Raw genomic sequence first — 20,082 nt, 5'->3', positions numbered from 1 at the left:
TAAAGAGGCTCACACACTGTAGCCTCTGCCTAGCTTGTGTCCCTATTCCATGGAGCGGTAGTTGGCAAACTACAGCCTACGGGCAAGATTTAGCCTGCTGCCTGTTTGTGCACAGCCCCTGAGCTAGGAGTAGTTTTTGCTTTTTTTTTTAAATTGTGATAAAACATACATAACATAACATTTACCATGTTACCTACTTTTAAGTGTACAATTCAGTGGAATTAAGTAAATTCACAGTATTATGTGACCATCACCACTATCCATTTCCAGAATGTCATCATCCCAGACAGAAACTCTGTATCTATTAAACACCAACTCTCCATTCCCCTCTCGTCCCAGCCCCTGGAAACATCTATTGTACTTTCTATCTCTATGAATCTGCCTATTCTAGGTACCTCATGTAAGTGGAATGATACGATATTTGTCCTTCTGTGTCTCCCTTGTTTCACTTAGCATAATGCTTTCAAGGTTCATACATGTTGTAGCATTTATCAGGATTTCATTTCTTTTTATGGCTCAATAATATTCTATTGAGTGTATATACTATACTTTATTAATTCATCTGTTGATGAAGGTTTGGGTTGTTTCCACATTTTGGCTATTGTGAATAATGCTGCTGTGAAAGTTAGGATATAACTATCTAATTGAGTTCCTGCTTTAAATTCTTTGGGTTACATACTGTATTAGTCCATTCTCACACTGCTGTAAAGAACTACCTGAGACTGGGTAATTTATGAAGCAAAGAGGTTTAATTGGCTCACAGTTTCTCAGGTTGTTCAGGAAGCATGGTTTGGGAGGCCTCAGGAAACTTACAATCATGGTGGAAGGGCAAAGGGGAAGCAAGCACCTTCTCCACATGGCAGAGCAGGAGAGAGAGAGAGAGAGCCAAGGGGGAAGTACTACACACTGTTAAACAACCAGAGAACACATTGACTATCATGAGAACAGCAAGAGGGAAGTCCGCCCCCATGATTCAATCACTTCCCACCAGGCCTCTCCTCCAACATGTAGGGATTACAATTCAACATGAGATTTGGGTGGAAACACGGAGCCAAACCATATCACGTACCTGGGAGTGGAATTGTCAGATCATACAGTAATTCTTGAGAAACAGCTAAACTGCTTTCCACAGCAGTTGCATCATTTTACCTTCCCACTAGCAAGATCAAGGGATTTGATTTCCCCACATCTTCATAGTACTTGTTATTTTCTGGGTTTTTAAAAATTAGGATGGCTGCTAATGAGTAGTCATGCTAACAGATATGAGGTGAGATCTCGTTGTAGTTTTGATTTGCATTTCCCCATTGGCTAGAGAGGTTGAGCATCTTTTCTTGTGCTTATCGGCCATTTGTATGTTTTCTTTAGATAAATGTTTATTCAAGTCCTTTGCCCATTTTTAAAGCAGGTTGTTTTGTTATTGTCATTGTTGTTGAGTTTTAGGAGTTCTTTATACATTTTGTATATTACTCTCTTATCTGATATGTGATTTGCAAATATTTTTTCCCATTCTGTGGGTTGCCTTTTCACTCTTTTGACAGTATATGTGAGAGTTTGAATTATCATAACAACTCGTATGTGAGTTTATGTGTGTTAGATGTGAGCTACCTAATACTCCTTCAATAAAACTCTTCCTGCCTCAACAGTTAGGGTGGCCTCTGTTGTCTGCAATCAAGAACTCTGATTGATACATTCAGTGAAGACAATTATATTATACTCGGCAATATTTCCTTAAAAGGTAGTGTTTTATGAGAAACCCTTAATTTCAATTGGGACTTTTGCTCCTAACCTTCCAATGTTTGTAAAACTGGTTTAATAGAATTTTTATGTCACAAAGAGGGTACAATGAAGATTATAAAACTAATAGATGAAATCTAGACACAAAAAAGTAAAACTCTGAATAAGAAACCATAACTGAAATAGCACATTTAATTGTAGGAGTTTAACTCCGCATACACTCGATTTTGCTGCAACTGGACAAGAAAGAGATACATTTCTGAGAAAAAAGCAAAGAAAATCAAGTCCCAGTAGTCTAAGTTTTTAGAGCAGAAATCCTAAGAGTATCTCAAAAGAAGCGAGATTGTTGATCATGGAAGTGATTGATTATCATGAGGTTAACACACCTTGGAGGAGATGGAGATAAGCAGGTAGAGAAGGAGGTAAATGCTCCAGGCCCAAGGTAACAATTCAGGATTCTAATCTTAGTTATTTCACTTACATGCTGAGTAAGTTATTCATTCAGAGCTGCTCCTATTAATTCCAGCCAATGATTATACTCTTAAAAAAACAAGGTGCGCAAATTAGAATGCTTGCTTTCTTGTTATTTATGCATGTTCTCTGTCTCTCCCACACAGCCATGTGAGTAATAGTGACCTCATCACAAAAAAGAAAAAAAGAAAAAAAAACTCGCATAAACTCTGCTACAGGAATGCACGCGTTTTTCGGACCCGGACTTTTTTTTTTTTCCTGTTTGATTTATCTCTCTATTATTGGAGATTTTACTTTTTCTTCCTGGTTTGCACATGCTGGTCTTATCAAGAGAGAAGTACTTCTGTCCCATGTTCACCACTTCCATAGAAACAATTCTTTCCAATCTTTCTAATATGAGAAAAGCTGGAAGACAGAAATGAAAAAAACAATTTAAATTGGAATAAAGATTTTTGTTTTTTTTAAAAGCGCACATCCACTTCCGCTGACAAGATGATTCCTGAAGAAATCAGAACAGACAAAGAAGCAAGACAGAGAGAATAGGTAAGCTAGTACTAAGTGAAAGGTTGACAGGGAAGTCAGTTCTCTTCGGAGCAAAGCACACCCTGGCAGAGATGAGCGGGCGTTTAACTCTCCAAGTCCACACCCAGTGGAGTGCGTCACCCAGGCTCTTACCTTTCGTAGCTGAAGAACGCCCTGTGCAATGACCTGTGTCACAGCCAGCTAATGACATGCAGCATCAGGCATCTGAGAAATAATTAACTGCCTGCCCTTCATTTTCAGCCTACAATTAGACAACTGTGGCTGCAATTGTGTGTGCAGTTTTCCAACAACAAATAATTGTGGCTAAAGGCATGCTTGCATTGTGAAAGGGAGACATAATTGGGACCCCCCTTTAATAAGTTAGTACCTAAAATGTAAGCAAGTATATAATTTGGCTAGTGGGAAGACAACCCTGACTTTTTTTTAGTTACATTTTTATATTTTAACAAATGCTTTCCCTAGCCCATTTGCAGACCTCACTGCAGCATTGTTGGCATAGAACAATCATAATTAAACTATAAGTAAGAAATGCCACATCACAGATGAACCAACACTGAATCCTAGCAGACCGTAGGGTACCCTGTATTCATTGCAGAAGAGGCACCAATAAAGGCCCAAAAAGCAAAGGACGCAAATTATTTCATTCTACTTGAAATATTAACAGAGTCAACCGCAGGGCACCCAGCACAGTGCCCAACACGTGGAAGACACACGTGTCTCTAATTGATGCTGTGTTGAGTCCCCTTCCTTGTGCTCCCGCAGCATTTAAAAGGTGGCTTTACTTTAGCCCTTAGTGCTTCCTGTCTTCTTTCCGTTTGCTTGTTTGTCTGTCTGTCTCCTCCACTGTCCTGTGAGCTATTGGAAGGAAACATCCATGTCTTTTTCATCCTTTATTTTCCTGAGCATATTTCTGTCTCTGGTGTCAGAAAGCCACATTAGCCTCTGTCAAACAAAACAAAACAAAACAAAATGACAGGAAAACAGGGGGAGCTCTTAGTAGGATTCCCTTTCTTTCCTCCATCTCATGGGGCTGCCTCCTTTAGGGAGCTGGCCTTGTTCTCTCTGCTGCAGGTGGGTGTTCTCTATGTGGGTGATAGCATAAGCGGATGGCTCTTCAGTCAGACTGCCTCAGCTTGAATCTGGTTCCACTACTTACTTAGAATAAATTACTTAAGCTCTTTGAGTCTCAGTTTCCTCATCTGTAAAACAGAGACAACAACAATAATAATACCTACCTACCCTATAAGGTGGTTGTAAAGATTAAATGAGATGATAATACACAAGCAGAGCCAGGCATGGTGGCTCATGCCTGTAATCCCAGCACTTTCGGAGGCCGAGGCAGGAGGATCACCTAAGCCCAGGAATTCAAGACCAGCCTGGGCAACATAGTAAGACCTTGTTCTACTAAAAATAATAAAGTTAACCAGTCACAGTGATGCATGCCTGTACCAGCTGCTTGGAAGGTTGAGGCAGGAGGATGGCTTGAGCCCAGGAGTGCGAGGTTGTAGTGAGCCATGATTTCGCCACTGCACTCCAGCCTGGGTGACAGAGCGAGACACTATCTCAAACATTTTTTAAAAAGGCACAAGCAACTCACAGCGGTACCCAACACATGGAATGTGCTCAATAAATGTATGCTAATATACTATTAGTGTTGCTATTTTTGTGGAAGAGGTAGAGAGATAGGCATGACTATAGACATTTCTAGGTGATATCATCCTAACTTAGAGACCCCAAAGGAAAAAGGGGAACATTTATATCCCAGTATCTATATAAACAATTTCCAGGAGGGACTGATTAGCTATGTGTTATAGAGTTCACCACAAGCCAGGCACTACGGTAGGTGCTTCCTATGCGTCATCTCAGTGAATTTTTACCACAGTTCTATGATGTAAGTACTTTTTTTTTTTTCTCCATGAGACAGAGTTTCTCTCTGTTGCCCCAGCCAGAGTGCAGTGGCAGGATCTTGGCTGACTGCAACCTTTGCCTTCCAGGTTCAAGCAATTCTCCTGTCTTAGCCTCCCGAGTAGCTGGGACTACAGGCGCATGCCACCACGCCCAGCTAATTTTTGTATTTTTAGCAGAGACCAGGCTTCACCATATTGGCCAGGCTGGTCTGGAACTCCTGACCTCAGGTGATCCACCCACCTTGGCCTCCTGAAATGCTGAGATTACAGGCGTGAGCCACTGCACCCATACGTAAGTATCATTTAGATCCTCACTTTACAGGAAAAGCAAGGCTTAAACAAGTTTATTATTGATAAAACCAAGGCTTAGAGAAGTATATTACTGATAATTCAGGGGTTGTAAAACTCTCTTCTGTAAAGAACCAGGTATTAAATATTTTAGGATCTGCAGGCTAGATGGTTTCTGTCACAACTACTTAACCCTGTCACTGTAGAACTGAAAGCAGTCATAGACAATATGTAAACAAATGAACATGGTTGCGTTCCCACCAAACTTATTTTATGGGCACTGAATTTTGAATTTCATATAATTTTCATGTGTCATAAAATATTATTTTTCTTTTTTTTTTCATTCACTTAAGAATATAAAAGCTATTCTTAGCTTAAGAACTCTACAAATAGAGGTGGCAGCTGGATTTTATCCTTGGGCTGTTTGCTGATTCCTGTTTTAGTCACTTTCCAAAGGCCACATAGCTAAAAGTGGAGGATCAGCCAGGAGCAGTGGCGAGGGCCTGTAGTCCCAGCTACTTGGGAGGCTGAGGCAGGAGGATCACTTCAGGCCAGGAGTTCGAGCTGTAGTGCATAATGATCATACCTCTGAACAGCCACTGTATTCTAGCCTGAACAACATAGCAAGACCCCATTTCTAAAAATAAATAAATAAAAATGGTGGCTCCCAGCTTCAGGTCCAAGTACCATGACTCTTGGGGTCTGCACACTTAACCACAACGATGCTAGCAAAGCAAACAATTTTTGATGGAAGGAAAATGCCCCCTCCCTCCATGAAAAAGCCAGTTTTGTATCTATTTGTAAATTCATTTTAATATTCCCAATCCATATATGTGTCTGTTCTTTGGATTTTCCTTTGAACTGGTTGTGCCATCAACCTGATTCCCTCAGTAAATAATGAGTGAAATAATATCTTTAACATGTATTCACCTTATATCTGAAGGAGAATCAGGATTTTACTTTTTCTTAAAATTATCCTCTAGGAAAAGGCACACCTGTAATCCCAGCACTTTGGGAGGCCAAGGCAGGTGGCTCAGTTGAGCTCAGGCATTCAAGACCAGCCTGGGCAAATGGCGAAACCCCATCTCTACTAAAAATACAAAAATTTGCCAGGCGTGGTGGTGCATGCCTGTAATCCCAGCTACTCAGGGACCTGAGGCAGGAGAATCTCTTGAACCCAGAAGCAGAGGCTGAAGTGAGATCTTAACCACTGCGCTCCAGCCAGGCCGACAGTGATGTCTCAAAAAAATTTTTTTTAAAGTTTTTTAAATTAAAAAACTAAAATTATCCTCTAGCAGTTTTGGAGGTCTTCCACTGAGATGCTCAGTGGGTTCACGTGACAGAGCCAGGTAAACTCCATCAACAGAAATGGGCAGCTTCATGGGCAGCTTAAGTCCAGGCACATTCATTCTTAATTTTTAGAGGCGAAATCAAAATGACAACAGAACTTTGCTTGCTCCTTGCTTTTGTTGTTGTTGTTGTTGTTGAGATAGGGTCTCGCTCTGTTGCCCCGGCTGGAATGCAGTGTGATCTCAGCTCACTGAAACCTCTGCCTCCCAGGCTAACCTCAGCCTTCTGAGTAGCTGGGATTACAGGCATGTGCCACCATATTGGGCTAATATATATATATTATATATATATTTATATATTTTATATATATTTATATATATATATATCTTTTTTTTTTTTTTTTTTTTTTTTGCAGAGACAGGGTTTCGCCATGTTGCCCAAGCTGATCTCTAATTCCTGGGCACAAGTGATTCACCTGCCTCAAACCTCCCAAAGTTACTCCTTGTTTTTCTAATTTTAATTTTCCCTCTGCCAATTTTGTGTTTTGTTTTGTTTTGAGACAGGGTCTTTCTATTTTGCCCAGGCTGGTCTCAAACTCCTGGGCTTGAGTAATCCTCTCCCCTCAGCCTCCTGAGTTGCTGGGATTACAGGTGTGCAACCACCATGCCTGGCTTGTTTTTGTTTTTGATTTGTTTATGGCTGATAAGTTGTTCCTCACTGGTGACAGCAATGACTGGGAATTTGGTTTATGGTTTGACCATTTGGTGATTTCTGTAAATGAATTATTGAATTATAGAGATCTATTCTCTAAATGATTTGTTAGACTTTTGACTCTAGTTTGTATGTCTACTTGACTATTTTCAGCTAAATCAGGTCAGAAATAGAGAGATTTGTAGATGCTTAGTTGCTGGCTTTGAAGATAAGGGAAGGGGCCACAAGCCAAGAAATGTAGGTAGAAAAGGCAAAGAAATGCATTTCTCCTAGAGCTTCCAGAGAGAATGCAGCCCCTTGCTTTTGCCCCTTGAGACCCATCTGAGAGTTCTGACCTTCGGAACTGTGAATGATAAATTTGTGTTATTTTAAGCCAGTAAGTTTGTAGACATTTGTTACATTAGTATTGCTTTGTCAGCAATAAGACACTAATAAAGAGTCATTAATAACATGTCCTTTCACCAGAATATAATTGGAAAAATCTGTTATTCAACCAACACCTAGAATGCAATTTTTGAGCATAATGTTCATTTAATCAGGTATTACAACAAGCACTTTTAAGGCACTAAGATGGCCTGTATGGAGCCAATAATCACAAAGCCCTTCCAGGAAAACTGTCCCAGTATTTGGCTTAAAGTTCCCAGTCTTACAGGTGAGAAGGAATTTGTCCAAATTTATAGGTACTGCAAGTGAAATCTAGTGGAGAGTTTCTTGGCTTTGGTTTCCTAGCCTCAGGAAATAATAAAGGCTTTTAAAAGTCCAATCACATTCTTCATGAAAACTTTCAGCAAAACAAACTTAGATGTGTTTGTCACGGCCTGTATGGTAAATTTACATTCTTGTTATGCCCATGTAAATAATCAGGCCAAATATAAAAACTAGTGATCAAGAATAACCTATTTTTGAGGTTATTTTTACTAAGAAGAGGAGACTATAAGGAAAATTTTAAAACTTTAAAACAAGCAAAAGAGACTACTGGATATTCTTTCACGAAAATGCTAGAGACTTCAGAAATTCATTCTATAAGGATATGCACTTTTTTTTGAGTAGTCTATATTATAACTCTGTAACTTACAGAAAAGTGATAGCATTGCAAAATTTTGTCTACAGACATGCAAATAAATTATATCTGGTGGTAGAGGGACAAAAGCCAGTTTTGTACCTATCTGAAAATTCATTTTAATATCCCTGATCTAGAACTATATCTGCTTTCTGAGTTCTCTCAATTATGATATATTTGCCTGATTCCCTCAGTAAATGATGAGCTAAGCAGAATCTTTAAAATATATTCATTTTCTACCTGAATGACAGTCATAATTTTATCATTTTTGAAAATTATTCTTTGCCAAGACTCAGGTAAATAATATTATTAATATTTTTATATATGTTCATTTAGGAAAGTTCATTATCGTGTGCAGTCCATTTTATGGTCAGACAGCTCTAATTACTAAAAACATACTTCTATTAACTCCAAATTAGCATCTCTATAATTTCACTTATTTGTCCTATTTTTGTCCCAAAATCTAAATAAAATAATCCAAAGGATCTGTCTTTTTCAAATATTTAAAGTCGTTTGGGCTCGCAGCCCCATTTCTCCATGTCAGGCTTTCTCACCTTACAGTCCTTGCTTTCTTGACCAGATCACCTAATCCATCTGCTCCTTTCTGGTTGCTGCCCCTCTGGTTATTGAGAAAGTTATTTTTCTCCCAGAATGGAGTGCAAAGTTAGGGAGAAAATTGTCCACACCACCCCCTCTCCAACAACACGTGTGCATGCACACTCTTGCACATTCACATACACTTATCAGTACCATTCTATATTTACTTTCTAAAAAAGATCTGTTTAAGGACACAAGTGTTTTGTTCTTAAAGAGTTTTTATTTTAGCCTCTATAGAGACAATGATAAAAAGGCAAAATCGGCCAGGCACAGTGGCTCACACCTGTAATCCCAGCACTTTGGGAGGCCAAGGCAGGTGGATCACTTGAGGCCAGGAGTTTGAGACCAGCCTAGCCAACATGGTGAAACCCTGTCTCTACTAAAAATACAAAAATATTAGGCGGGCATGGTGGCAGTTGCCTGTAATCCTAGCTACTCAAGAGGCTGAGGCAGGGGAATCACTTGAACCTGGGAGGTGGAGGTTGCAGTGAGCCGAGATTGTGCCACTGCACTCCAGCCTGGGTGATAGAGCAAGACTCTGCCTCAAAAAAAAAAAAAAGCAAAATTTGGGCCCTATTAGCAGTTCGAGTCTTATACATGTTCACTCCTACCATTTCATCATTCCTAGCCTCTCATCAAACACACACCTAGATGTCCTAGTTCTTGCCCTGCCAAACTATTAGTCCCACCCAGTGTTTGATGACAGGCTAGGCTGAGCCACTCAGGTCGTCACCCGAGGGCATCTGGGGGAGCACTGACATAGGTCCAGTGGAATCTTTGTCTTCCCCTAGATCAGCCTCCAGGTATGAGGCACCCCAGGAGAAGGGGTTACTATTTCTCAGTCTCCCACCCCCAAATGCATTCTGTGGGTTTTAAGCTATCCTAAACAGTAGCCTCCTCAGGCATATGTAGAATTTTCTGTGATTCCTTTTTGGCCTACAGCGATAGTTTTTAAAGTGCTCCAGGAACCAGCAGCATCCACATCACTTGGACATTTCTTAGAAAACAAATTCTCAAGCCTTCCCTCAACCTACTGAGTCAGAAACTCTGGGAGTGGAACTCAGCAATCTGTGCTTTAACAATCCCTCTGGTTAATTTTAATGCACGTTCAAGTTTGAGAGCCACTGGGTTACAGACCTCATTAGAGTACAGTGGGGTCTGATTCTACTCTTCACACAGCCCTCAGCTATGTCTTGGGCACTTGGTCTCAATGATGATCATGTGGCCTCTGGTCAGTCCCTCACCTGCTTCTCCCCCAGCAGATTTTCCCATTTTTTCTATTTATAAGCAGCTTCCTGACTGGACCACGTCCCAGGTTTCTCCTTCTGGTCTGAGGATGATCTCAAAGTTTAAAGAGACAGCAAAGAAGAAGCACACACCCTGAGTGGCAGGGAGTCCTTCGTGGACCAGGTCTACAGCTTTACATACCCTGAATGCCGTCCTCTTCCAAGTGTGCCCTCCCTGTCCCTCAACCCCATGAAACAGGGCAGTTCTCCAGAACTGTCCTTTTAGACTCACCCACAAAACAAGAACACCTTCTTTACACATTTCTGTGTTTTCTGGTTTTGTTTTTGTTTTTATTTATTTATTTTTGAGGTAGAGTTTCGCTCTGTTGCCTAGGCTGCAGTGCAGTGGTGCAATCTTGGCTCACTGCAACCTCTGCCTGCAGGGCTCAAGCAATCCTCCCACTTTGGCCTCCATAGTAGCTGGAACTATAGGCAAGCACCACCATGCCCGGCTAAATTTTTGTATTTTTCATAGCGATGGGGTTTCGCTATGTTGCCTGGGCTGGTCTTGAACTCCTGAGCTCAAGCAATCTGCCCGCTTTGGCCTCCCAAAGTGCTGGGATTACAGGCATGAGCCACCGTGCCCGGCCCTGTTTTCTGGTTTTCATACAACGTGCATAGATTATAGTGAGGGCGGGAGAGCTATTTTTATTTGAACACACACACACACACACACAAATTTACAAGACAATAATCCTAGTTTTGTAAGTGTGTGTGTGTGTATGTGTGTGTGTATAAAAAAGACATTGGCAAGGTGGTCATTGCCAGTGATAGGATTATAGGTGAATTGAATGGTTTCTTTGCCTTTTCATCATTTTCTACTTTTTTACAAAGATAAATTAATAAACAAAAACATATATTATGCATGAGGTATCCACATTTTTAAAATTATTTCATGGTACCTCAATTATCCACCAAATTATAAGGAAATCACGAGTGAGAAGCATTAAAATCAGATTGACTTGTCTGGGGTCTAGAAATACATTAAATAATCCTAAAAATACATATCACAGCTGCAAAAATAAAGGCATAAAAAGGCTGAGGCTCTGGATCCAAAGTGTGGCTGTGCATCTGTAGTTTCCAGTGCATGGAACAGCACCTGACACACAGACGGTGCTCAGTCATGAAGGGAGCTCTCCGACCCATCTCTATTCCTCAGAAGTCTCTAGTACTCCGTGTGTAAATTCGGCTGTCTGTTTAGTTCAATTTGGTGGGCCTCTAGACAAAGAAGCCTCTCTCCCTCTTTCTTCAATCATGCAGTACTTTGCAGACTAGAGGAAGCTCAGAAAGGCCTCATTTTTGAAAGGAGTGACAGAAACAATATACTTTATGCTCAAACAGACCTGGCTCCAAATCTTGGCTTCCCGTTTTCAATTGAGGTCTGCTGTTTATGGACGTCTACACATATCTGCATTCAAAAGTACTATGTGCAGAGGAGAGCCAGACTTTCACTGCCTTTATCAAGCTGTCCACCTGGAAGCCTCTGTTTCTACTTTGTCAAAGGAGGTTGTACTCATTCAACAGGGTCGCCTGGGGCACTAAATGAGACAATGAGCACAAATTGCCTAGATGCCTGGGCTATGATTATTATTAATTGCTGCTGAACTGGATTTAAAGACAAATGACTGTTGTATAATGTTTTCTGAAATCTACTTTAAATCAACAAACATTGTATGAACCCCTATGGGTACAAGGCATTGCACCAGGCAGGGAGTTTTAGGATTAGGAAGATGTATAAATCTGTTCCCAGGCTCTTAAAAATCACTACCCATATCTTTACAAAGGTAATCATGTTTTCCTTGGCAACACCAGTTTGAACATAAAATTAGTCAAAGTTATAATCCTAGAGCTATTCTTCCTACATCCTGTCTTATCCATCCAATTATAGGAACCTCAGCTCTTTTGAAATTCCACCTAAGTTCAATGCATCACCTTTGCTGGCCAAGGCATCTTGTCAGTCACGGCGTGAAGCTCCACTCTTCTGCTGGTAGAAACAGACCTCATGATAGCAAATGGCATCTGCGTGTCCTTCTTCTTGGTCTAGTTGCTGCAAGACCCTCTCACTGCACCATCTGTTCCTCGGCTGGAGCTTGAGCCACACAAGGCCGCAGTTCCCAAACAAATGCCTCCTTGGGGTGAAGAAAACGAGAATGAGTAAGGTACAGTGGCCATTCTCTTCCAACAGCTTCTAGAGCTGCTGATAGAACTGTTTTGGTTTTTACCATCCTGTCTCCCCAGGTCCCTCTCGACAGTCCCTGATGAAGAAAATCTGATAAGCAGTACAGTCCCTGTAAGCAGTATAGTCCCTGTTTTACTCCGGCTTGACTACATCAGCTCTCCTCCCTCAACCTGAGTTCTTTTGCCCTGAGGCCCCCTTGGTCTTTCCTACTGACCCTCTCCTGAAGGAAATTCCCCCACCAGACTTTCAGATATGCCTCCATGTGACAGATTCCTGAGCCCTTAGCCCCGCTACTGCACAGGAAACTAAAATACAGGCAGACCATAATCCATGCTCTATTATAAATTGTATCTCTGATGTTATAGATTGACTGCTTATTTAATTGGAAACTTATGGGATTCACCCACTTTCCTTGTTTCTCTCTTTTTTTAAAACAACTAAACAGTTTGAGAGACACAAAAATTAAATTGTGGTGATTAATTATGGAATTAGTGTTTTTAACATTTATCCCTAAAAGTAACATTGAAACAATCTGATGCAATTTTGAAATTAGTAATTCAATCCTCCAGAATTGATTTAAGGCTTAAAAAACTCTAAACCTTTAACTCAAATCTAAGTCATGCATCACTTAACGATGGGCATACATACTGAGAAATGTGTCATTAGGCAATTTCATCCTTGTGCAAAAATCATAGAGTGGACTCACGCAAGCCTAGATGATATAGCCTACTTAGCCTATGTTAGTGGAAAAACCGAGCTCTGTAAAATATTTTAAAGAGGTTTATTCTGAGCCAATATGCATGACCATGGTCTGGGGAAATGTGCAAACCCAAGAAGCCTTCACTAAGTGGTCCCAAGGCAGCTAGGTCACAACTCTGTTTCATACATTTTAGGGAAGCAGAAGTTACAGGTAGTCATAAAATCAAAATATATGGGGGTCATGCATTGGTTTGGCTCCCCGAAAGTGGGATACCTTGAAGTGGGAGGCGGGGGCTTACAGGTCATAGATGGATTCAGAGATTCTTTAATTTGCAGTTGGTTAAAGGAGTAAAGCTTTGTCTAAAAACTTAGAAGAAAGGAATGTTTGAAGTTGAGATAAGGAAGTCTGTTAACCAATACAGAGTGAGCTATAAGGGGTGTGTGACTTAACCCTTGTCCGGTATGGCCTTAGGTCCTGTTTATAATGTGGTGTCTTATTGTCACAAAGAGACTGTTTTGTTCATCTTATGATCTCTATTCTAACATTAATGCTGGTCAATTGTGCCTAAACTGCAAAAGAGAGGGGACATAACAAGATGTGTCTAACCTCCCTTCCCATCATGGCTGGGAATTCAATTTTTGAGGTTTCCTGGGGTCTCCTTGGCCAAGAGAGTGTCTGTTCAGTTAGTAGGGGCTTAGCATTTTATTTTTAGTCTATAGCTATATGCTTTAGCCTATTGCTCCTAGGTTACAAATGTGCATGGCATGTTACTGTACTGAATACTGGATACAGCTGTAACACAATGATTACATATTTGTGTATCTAAACATACCTAAACATAAGGTAATTTGTTGTGCTACGACATTATGATGGCTACAACGTCACTAGGCAATAGAAATTCTTTAGCTCCATTATAATCTTATGTGGTCCATCATTGACTGGACCGTCACAATGCAGCACATAACTGTAATGTGATTTTAAGAATTTTCACTTCTTGGTCACCCCTTCAGAACACCTTATAGTGTATAAATTGGTAAAGAAAAAATTATTCTGACACTTGTTAAAATGGTAATATAGGGGAGAGAAAGTAATATCTTTTCCTTACCCATTGCAAGATTTATGGCTGACATCCCTATAACGAAAGATGGATTAACAAGAGAAAAGCATAACAAATTTATTTCATCAAAGTTTTTAGGTGACACAAGAGCCTTCAGAAATGAAGACTCAATGACCCAAGGAAAACTGTATTTTTATGGATGGTTATGCAGAAGTGTGATTAGAGGACAAAGGGCATGACCTGTGTATTAGTCTATTTTGCCTTACTACAAAAGAATACCTGAGACTGGGTAATTTATAAAGAAAAGAGGTTTATTTGGCCCTCTTCTGCAGACTCTATAAGAAGGATGGTGCCAGCATCTGCATCTGGTGAGGTCCTCAGGAAGCTTACAATCATGGCGGAAGGCAAAGGCAGAGCAGGCGTGTCACATGGCGAGAGAAGGAGCCAGAGAGGGGGAGGAGGTGCCAGGCTCTTAAATAATCAACTCTTGTATGAACTGATAGAGTGAGAACTCACTCATTACCATAATGACAGCACCACGCCATTTATGAGGGATCTGCCCCCATGACCCAAACACCTCCCACTAGGCCCCACCTCCAACAGTGGGGATCACATTTCAGCATGAGATTTGGAAGGGACAAATATCCAAACCTCATCAATCTGTTAAAGAAAATTGATGGGAGGCCATTGTTTTGGACTGAGTTCCTGCACCAAAAAACAGTAGATTCACAGCAACCAATTACACAGGGCCCAGTTTACTTCAGCCAGCATGATAAGAAAGTCCCCTCTGTTTTAAGCCTATAAGAAAAGTAACTTTATGATGACCAATCCAGTTTTTGCTCCTTGCTTCTCCTTTCTTCTGCCTTTTTTGCCTATAAAGCCCATCTCCTCTGCTCAGCTCATCTTCAGATGGAATACTGCTCAACTTATGAGTTGATAATCAAAGTCAATGAGATCTTTAAACTACACATGTTGAAATTTTGTTTGTTTGACAGATCTAATGGTAATAAACTTGGGGTAACTTAGCAAGGCCTGTTTGTTCAGAATCTTCTGCCTGGCTATAGGGCAGATCCCCCTCTGGAATGAAGGTCTTATGACCCACTTTCAGGGGAGGTAGATCAGAGAACTCTTTCTATGGCCTCAGGGGAGAAAGGTGGAGAAGGTCAGAGTGTGATCTTTCTGCTTCTGCTGTCTTCTCAGTTTCCAAGGTGGCATATTTTGGGGTATGGTGTTGTGAGCCCCAACAGTAAGGAAGACTTTATTCAAAACTGCAATAGGGGAGAGAGATCAGGCTCAACAAAGATAGCTGGGGATTTATAGCCAAGGGGCAGAGTGAGGGGTCAGTGGATAGAAAAGTAAAAATAGGAGACATTTGGGGTAGGAGGGTTCTTGCTGAAGGCAGGCCAGAGTGGTCAGATATCAAGGGTGGAGAGATTCTTGCTAAACTGACTTAGTGTGATTCTTGGTACAACTAGGCTAGGCAGGCCAAAGTCAGGATGGATGCCAAGTTCTTTGAAGCATCACTGAAAAAGGGGCTCAGGGGAGCCTGACTAAAGTTTGGTCAAAGAGAGAGTCTTTGTCACATCGTCGTCTGTTTTAAATCTGACTCTTGAAACTGAACAGTTCAACACAGACAGAGTCTGACCAGTGCAGGATAGAGAACAGATATGTCCTTTCTGGAGATGTATGCTAAATTTCTCTAGCATGTTGACATCGGACTGCTGTGCAGCCATGAAGCCCCATTATGGATTGGCTCGTGTGATATTGTGAAAGTGAACTATATACTTGCTCTTCATCCCCATTTCCTGGCATAGAACTCCTAAAATTTTGGAATCTTCAAAGCAATAAGTATCTTTCTATGCTAATGAGATGACTGGTGGCTGGCAGCCCTTAGGGAGCTTCAGGATGGGGCCTGGTCACCAGAAAAACCAAGGCAGGATTAGAGGGTTCAGACTTTAGCCCCACCATTCAACTTCCAGGGTTTAGTCAATCATGCCTACATAATGAAACTTCCATAAAAGTCCAAAAGGACTGGGTTCAGAGAACTTCCAGATAGCTGAACATGTGGAGGTTCCTGGATAATGGAACATCTAGAGAAGGTCTGGACGTTCCGTGAATCTTCCCACGTGCCTTGCCCCATGCATGTCTTCATCTGTGTCCTTTACAATAAATGAAAAAATGTTGAGTAAAGTGTTTTCCTGTGTTCTGGGAGCTACTTTAGCAAATTAATCAAATCCAAGGAGAGCATCGTAAGAGCCCCAACTTGAAGCTGGTCAGTCAGAAGGACAGGTCAAACAGTCTGGAGCGTGTGATTGGCATCACAAGTGGAGGACAGTCTTGTGGGACTGAGCGCTCAACTCTGAGTTCTGATGGTATCTCCAGGTAGACAGTGTTAGAGCTGAATTATAAGACACATAGCTGGCATTCACTGCAGAACTGATTGGTTGTTGGTGGGGAGAAATCCCTACATACTGGTCAGTGACCAGAGGTCACAGAAGTCTTCTGTGTTGATTGTTGGTGAGGGAGAGAAGAGAAAAAGCACTTGATTTTTATTCCTATATTCTCAGAGCTTGTAATTAAGATTGCAGACAGCTAAAACATCAGGTCCTTTCTCCTAAGAACGCTCTCTTTCCAATTTATCCATCATACAACCCAAGTTACTTTCCCCAGATAGACCTGAGCAACCACCAATTGCCTGCTAAATAAAATCCATCCATCTTAACAGAGCACATTAACCTATCACAACAAGTTCTATTAGTTTGAGCAAATTCTCCCAAATTTGAGAACATCAAGGTCTAACCCAAACCATCTCCCTGAAATAGTGACTTGGGGAGGAGTGGGACCTGAGATTGCTTAATGAGGGGTGGGGCTTCTACCTAAGACCCCAGCAACATCAGGGCACAGATCCCAAGAGCCGTGTCCTGGAGGGCTATTGAGGTCAACACCAGCAAAGCGAGTCTAGAGGTGACCAGGGGGACTGAACACAGAGGAGAAGATTGAACACCAGCTCCCAACTAAAGAGGTTTCACGGAATGGGTGAGGTGGGAGGGAGAGAAGCCAAGAGTATCTGTCAAAGCAGGCAGGGGGTAGGTCAGGGGCTTGGGACAAATTCTGGAGATGGAATTTGGCTCCTACAATGGATTCCCGTCATTATTTAAGTGCGACTCTGCATGCCAGGGACAGACTCGATCACAGGTGCTACAAAAGTCCTGACAGAATGAGAAATTTTCAGTTTTTGAGACTGTAAGGCTGGGAATTTGACTTAGAACAGGAAGAGTAAGTAGGTTTTGTCTCCTGTGTCACCTCTGATAGATCACTGGTTGCTTGAAGCACTAAGTTGAGAAGGATTCTGAAGATGCATGTAAACTCCATGGGAAAGTATGTCCAAATGGACCAGTGACATCCGTCAATAGTGTGGGGCAAAATGAGAGGTGGCCTGGGAGCCATGTATCGCTACCCCTGTCACGACGCTGCCACAGAAAAGTCCCTCCCCAAGGATCAGCTGGCATTTCTATACCTGCTGCCACATGCCCCTAGATTTCCAGTACCTTGCATATTCATCTCCAATGTAAGATTTATTTCATATTCCTCAGTTATTCTCATGCTCTTATGCATATTTATTTCTTAGATAACTTGGTCCAAAACTACCCAGCTTTTTTTTTTGTTTGTGGCACTCTCAGAGTCTCAGTAAATTTTTCAGTGCCCCGTCCCTAGACCAAAAGAAACGCCTACCAGAGCTATTTGTTAATTAGGTCTAAGCAACTTGATAAATATTTATGACCTAACAACTTAGTCTGAAAAACTGTATATAAAAATTGAAATAAAATAATTTTATTTCATTCTTAAATAATTAAAGTTACCTATTAATGGGAGGCATTTTCCTGTTGAACACTGCATAACTTCTGTCAACCTAAAAGGAAGACGCTGAGGCACAAAATATAATTTAAAGAGTTTACTTGAGTGAAAGTGAGGACAGCTGCCCCAGCGATTCAGACCCTAGGAACCTGGAATACAAGCTTCCTTTGGACTTTGTTAATAAGCAGGTTTTTAAAGGCACAAAAAAAAAAAGGAACAGGGAGTAAGCTGATACAAAGTTATTTATCAGGAATTCTCATTAGTTTACAGAAATAACATTGATTAGTGATAGGCTATACATTGTTCAGCTATAGGGTATGGGTTGTATTGTCTGATGCAACATTATTAGGTTAATTTATAGATACTTGTAGCAATAGCAAGCAATTTCAAGAGATGAATATGTAGCTCAAAGGAGGCGATAGAATGTGATTGCTGTTTGATGTTAATGTCTCTCTGGGCTTGGTAATTTAAAAGGATTTGGATTCCTCAGATAAAAGTTCTTCTCTCCTCTTCTCTTAGCTGCTGCTGCTTCTTATTCTTCTTCTTCTTCCTCTTCTTCTTCTCCTTCTGCTTCTTTATCTTCTTCTTTCCTCTCTCTTTCTCTCTCTCTCTCTTTTTCTCTCTCTCTCATTTCTTTGTTTTGTTTTGAAACAGGGTCTTGCTCTGCTGAAATGCAGTGGCATGATTATAGCCCACTGCAGCCTCCAACTCCTGGGCTCAAGCCATCCTCCCACCTCAGCCTCCAGAGTAGCCGGGACTACCACTGTACACCACTACACTCAGCTAATTTTTATTTTTATTTTTGTAGAGACAAGGTCTTCCTCTGTGTTTCCCAGGCTGGTCCCAGATTCCCAGGTTCAAGCAATCTTCCTGCCACGATCTCCCAAAATGCTAGGATTACTGGAGTAAGCCTCCATGCCCAGCCTCTTTTCTCACTTCTCAAGCCTTGGAATTAGACTGGACACCACCACCCTCATTTCCTGTTTCATGTTTCTGCACGTAGTGCCACAGGATAGGCACAGTAGACCCAGCTTCACAAGTAATATGACATAATCAAAAGAAATGTTGAAATGTTGCACAATCTAATGGTGACGCTGTCAACTACCGTGAGCTAATAGTTTGTGTGGTACCTGAATGGGTGTCAAGTATCACTGTGCTTTCCTTACAATTCTAAAATATCCAGTGGCACCCTAGGGCACCTTGGTACACAGCCTGGAAACCATGGGCTTGGAAGGCACTTCATCCATTTCATATTAGTACCTGTTTTCTCTAAAAATAAAAAACCACTTTATATTTTCCTACTGGACATAGTCCCTCTATTAATGAAGCATCCTCCATGAGAAAAATACAAAAAGGCCATTAAAAGTTCAATGAAAGTTATGAAAAAAAGAAAAAAAATGAACTCAGGAAGTCTTCGAAAATGAGACAAGGCACCATGATCTTACTAAATCATCCAACATATGTCAAAATGTGTAATAAAACACATTTTTCCTTTGAATGCTAGCCAACTTCTGTTGTTTGCTTTGATTGACAGCTTGGATAGACTGGAACAGCAGGGAGCTGGTGAAACTACACTCCCAGGACAAAACAGGTTTCTTCATTTTGTTTTGTTTTGTTTTGTTTTGAATTCTTTGAAAACCAAGGAAGAAAGGAGAGGGAACAGGACAAAGAGAAGAAGGCAAGAAGAGATCATCGCTGTCCTCACTTACACAGCTATTTTTTCCATTCAATTATACATTTGGCAAATATTTATATTCTCTTGCCTAGAGGCAATCATATTTGCATCAAATACTTGAATGCAGGATGTTAAAGAAACAACAGGCTGGTCAGAGTCCGGGCTACAAAGGCTTACAAGATCCTTAGGCTTGCGCTAAGCACCTTTCCTCTGCTGCCTTCTGCCCCCACTTTGGTGAGGTGACATTGTCCAGGCCTGCTCAATTCTTTCCTTTGTTGCACCCTAAGCACCTTCGCACCCCAATCTCTAGGTCCAGCAGGACCAGAACAAGGGAAAACAAAGCCTCACCGCAGGACAGTGTTGTTCAGGGCATGCAGAGCTCTTAAATCTTCAGTCATTCAGAAAGAAGGGACTGTTGCTCTTCACCCAGGAAGAATCTTAATTATCCAAATGCATAGGGGCCCTCATGGGTGGTTCCTTAAAATCTATGTGAGTCATACAATCAAAAAAAAGAAAAAGCAGATCCTGAAATCCGTGAGTAATAGAGCACAGTTTCAGAAGCAGGGGTACATTTCTTTTGCATTTGCTTCCAGATTTCTGAACTTAGGTTTCACTCTATAGAAATCTGAGCTGGTGGTAAAAGGAGTAAAAATGAATGTGTTATGAGCCCCTTGGTTCATAATGGGCATTTTCTTGTTGCCTCGCCACGGAACAAGGAGCAGCAGTAAG

At 41.1% G+C, this 20,082-nt stretch overlaps 1 long non-coding RNA gene across 1 annotated transcript in view; it reads right to left on the bottom strand.

Moving 5' to 3' along the window:
• Nucleotides 1-762: 762 nt before the first annotated feature.
• Nucleotides 763-20,082, bottom strand: part of LOC134728489 (uncharacterized) — a 59,850-nt gene continuing 40,530 nt past the window's right edge. Inside the window, exons 3-4 of the long non-coding RNA XR_010108933.1 lie at nucleotides 11,820-12,016; nucleotides 763-2,610 (exon numbers count right to left, since the gene is read on the bottom strand). This is a non-coding gene — a long non-coding RNA (uncharacterized LOC134728489). The remainder of the gene's footprint in view (nucleotides 2,611-11,819; nucleotides 12,017-20,082) is intronic.

This window comes from Pan paniscus, chromosome 10, assembly GCF_029289425.2.
Source record: "Pan paniscus chromosome 10, NHGRI_mPanPan1-v2.0_pri, whole genome shotgun sequence".
In the NCBI taxonomy this organism is placed as follows: Eukaryota; Metazoa; Chordata; class Mammalia; order Primates; family Hominidae; genus Pan; species Pan paniscus.
The sequence above is the reverse complement of the archived record's forward strand: the minus strand, read 5'-3'. Positions and strand labels throughout refer to the sequence as shown.